This window comes from Ascidia mentula (assembly GCF_947561715.1).
Source record: "Ascidia mentula chromosome 2 unlocalized genomic scaffold, kaAscMent1.1 SUPER_2_unloc_2, whole genome shotgun sequence".
NCBI classification, from domain to species: Eukaryota; Metazoa; Chordata; class Ascidiacea; order Phlebobranchia; family Ascidiidae; genus Ascidia; species Ascidia mentula.
The window spans coordinates 35,001-37,500 of NW_028113665.1; the positions used below are offsets into that span (position 1 = coordinate 35,001).

At 61.3% G+C, this 2,500-nt stretch overlaps 2 non-coding genes and 1 pseudogene across 2 annotated transcripts in view; all 3 read left to right on the forward strand.

The window, feature by feature from the left end:
• Nucleotides 1-886, forward strand: part of LOC145915524 (small subunit ribosomal RNA) — a 1,824-nt gene extending 938 nt beyond the window's left edge. Inside the window, exon 1 of the ribosomal RNA XR_014403892.1 lies at nucleotides 1-886. This exon is cut by the window's left edge and continues 938 nt beyond it. This is a non-coding gene — a ribosomal RNA (small subunit ribosomal RNA).
• A 259-nt stretch (nucleotides 887-1,145) lies between these two features.
• LOC145915509 (5.8S ribosomal RNA) lies at nucleotides 1,146-1,299 on the forward strand. The gene has a single exon (XR_014403878.1). It is a non-coding gene; the product is annotated as a 5.8S ribosomal RNA (ribosomal RNA).
• Nucleotides 1,300-1,543: 244 nt separating this feature from the next.
• Nucleotides 1,544-2,500, forward strand: part of LOC145915672 (large subunit ribosomal RNA) — a 4,342-nt pseudogene continuing 3,385 nt past the window's right edge.

Here is a 2,500-nt window from a genome sequence, read left to right on the forward strand (position 1 = left end):
GCGCAAGACGAACGACTGCGAAAGCATTTGCCAAGAATGTTTTCTTTAATCAAGAGCGAAAGTCAGAGGTTCGAAGACGATCAGATACCGTCCTAGTTCTGACTATAAACGATGCCAACCAGCGATCGGGGGGCGTTACTTTGACGACCCCTCCGGCAGCTTGCGGGAAACCAAAGTCTTTGGGTTCCGGGGGAAGTATGGTTGCAAAGCTGAAACTTAAAGGAATTGACGGAAGGGCACCACCAGGCGTGGAGCCTGCGGCTTAATTTGACTCAACACGGGGAATCTCACCCGGCCCGGACACAGTGAGGATTGACAGATTGAGAGCTCTTTCTTGATTCTGTGGGTGGTGGTGCATGGCCGTTCTTAGTTGGTGGAGCGATTTGTCTGGTTAATTCCGATAACGAACGAGACTCTGGCTTGCTAACTAGTTACGCGACCCTATCGGTCGGCGTTGAACTTCTTAGAGGGACTAGTGGCGCTTAGCCACACGAGATTGAGCAATAACAGGTCTGTGATGCCCTTAGATGTTCGGGGCCGCACGCGCGCTACACTGACCGGATCAGCGTGTCGCCGCCTAGGCCGGAAGGTCCGGGTAACCCGCTGAACCCCGGTCGTGCTAGGGATAGGGAATTGCAATTGTTTCCCTTGAACGAGGAATGCCCAGTAAGCGCGAGTCATCAGCTCGCGTTGATTACGTCCCTGCCCTTTGTACACACCGCCCGTCGCTACTACCGATTGAATGGTTTAGTGAGGTCCTCCGATTGGACCTGGCGCGTTCGGCAACGGCCGCGCCGGCGTCCGAGAAGACGATCTAACTTGATCATTTAGAGGAAGTAAAAGTCGTAACAAGGTTTCCGTAGGTGAACCTGCGGAAGGATCATTACCGGCCGATCGCCGATCGAGTGGTCGTGCGTTCGACAGGTGGAGAAGGCTCCGTATCTTGGCGGCCGCGCACGCCCTTCGTCGCTGTTGAGGCGCACGCGATTGCACTTCGGTCACCCTGTTTCGTTCTGCGCCGAGTGCCGTGGCCATGTGCCAGGCTGGCTTCATGCGTCGCCTACGGCTGGCGACCGCTCGGCCACCGCTTTTTCGACTGTGCAATCCGGCTGGGTCGCGCTTGTCCAACTGACGAAGTCACGGAGGGCTCTTGGCGGTGGATCACTCGGCTCGCGAGTCGATGAAGGACGCAGCTAGCTGCGTGAATTAATGTGAATTGCAGGACACATTGAGCATCGACGTTCTGAACGCAAATTGCGGCACCGGGTCAATCCCGGCGCCACGCCCGCCTCAGGGTCGCGTTGTAACGTTCCCGCGCGGCGACGCGTCGGGCCGGTGCGGTGTCGGCCGTTGCCACGGTCGTCCCGCCCAGGACAGCACGAACGCAGTGTCAGCGCGCGAAACCGAACGCGGCGTGCGTCTCGTTACGAGTCGGCCTCGAAGAGGATCCCGGCCCGGAGCAGCACGGCTCGCGTTCGGGCGCGGCGCTCGCACGAGCTTCGGTGGCGCGCGCGTGTCTCTCGCAAACGAGGCACTGGATTATCGGCCTGAGGTCGGACGAGGCTACCCGCTGAATTTAAGCATATTACTAAGCGGAGGAAAAGAAACTAACGAGGATTCCCCCAGTAACGGCGAGTGAAGTGGGAAGTGCCCATCGCCGAATCCGCGCGCCTCTGCGGCGCGTGGAATTGTGGCGTAAGGAATTCGCTGCGCGTACGTCGTTCGCCGCCCGCGTCCTTCTGATCGAGGCCTCGTCCCGGTGCGGGTGTCAGGCCCATGGTGGCGGCGAGGGCGCGCGCTCTGCGTCTTCCCAGAGTCGGGTTGTTTGCGAATGCAGCCCAAAGCGGGTGGTAAACTCCATCTAAGGCTAAATACTGTCGCGAGACCGATAGCGAACAAGTACCGTGAGGGAAAGTTGAAAAGCACTTTGAAGAGAGAGTTAAAGAGTACGTGAAACCGTCGAGAGGCAAACGGGAGGGCCTGTCGAGTCGCGCGACGCTTTCAGCTGAAGCCGAGCGGAGCGTGTGGGCGTGCGGAGCCTTGCGGCCCGTCGTTCGCGCTGTCCTCCGAGCAGCTCCAGCGCACTAGCGCCGTGCGAAGGCCGCGACCGTCTGGGAGGCGGCGAGAAGGCCGCGCGCAAGGTAGCCCGCCCCCGGGTGGGTGTTATAGGCGCGCGGACACGTCGGCCCGTCGCCCGGGCGAGGAGGGATCGCCGCGTCTGCCCTTCGTGGGCCGGGCGTCCCGTCCGAGCCGGTGCGTCGCCGGTTGGGGACTGTGCTCAGTGCCCAGTTGCGGCGTGTCGGTTGCGGGTGGGCAGCGCCGCGCGAGACGCACGGGGTCCGCGGCTAACGTCAGCCACCTTCCCGACCCGTCTTGAAACACGGACCAAGGAGTCTAACGTGCGCGCGAGCCACGGGGCAGTGCGAAACCCATGGGCGCAGTGAAAGTGAATGTCGGCGCGGTCCGGCGGAGGTGAGATGCCGTCTCTCTGGACGGCCGC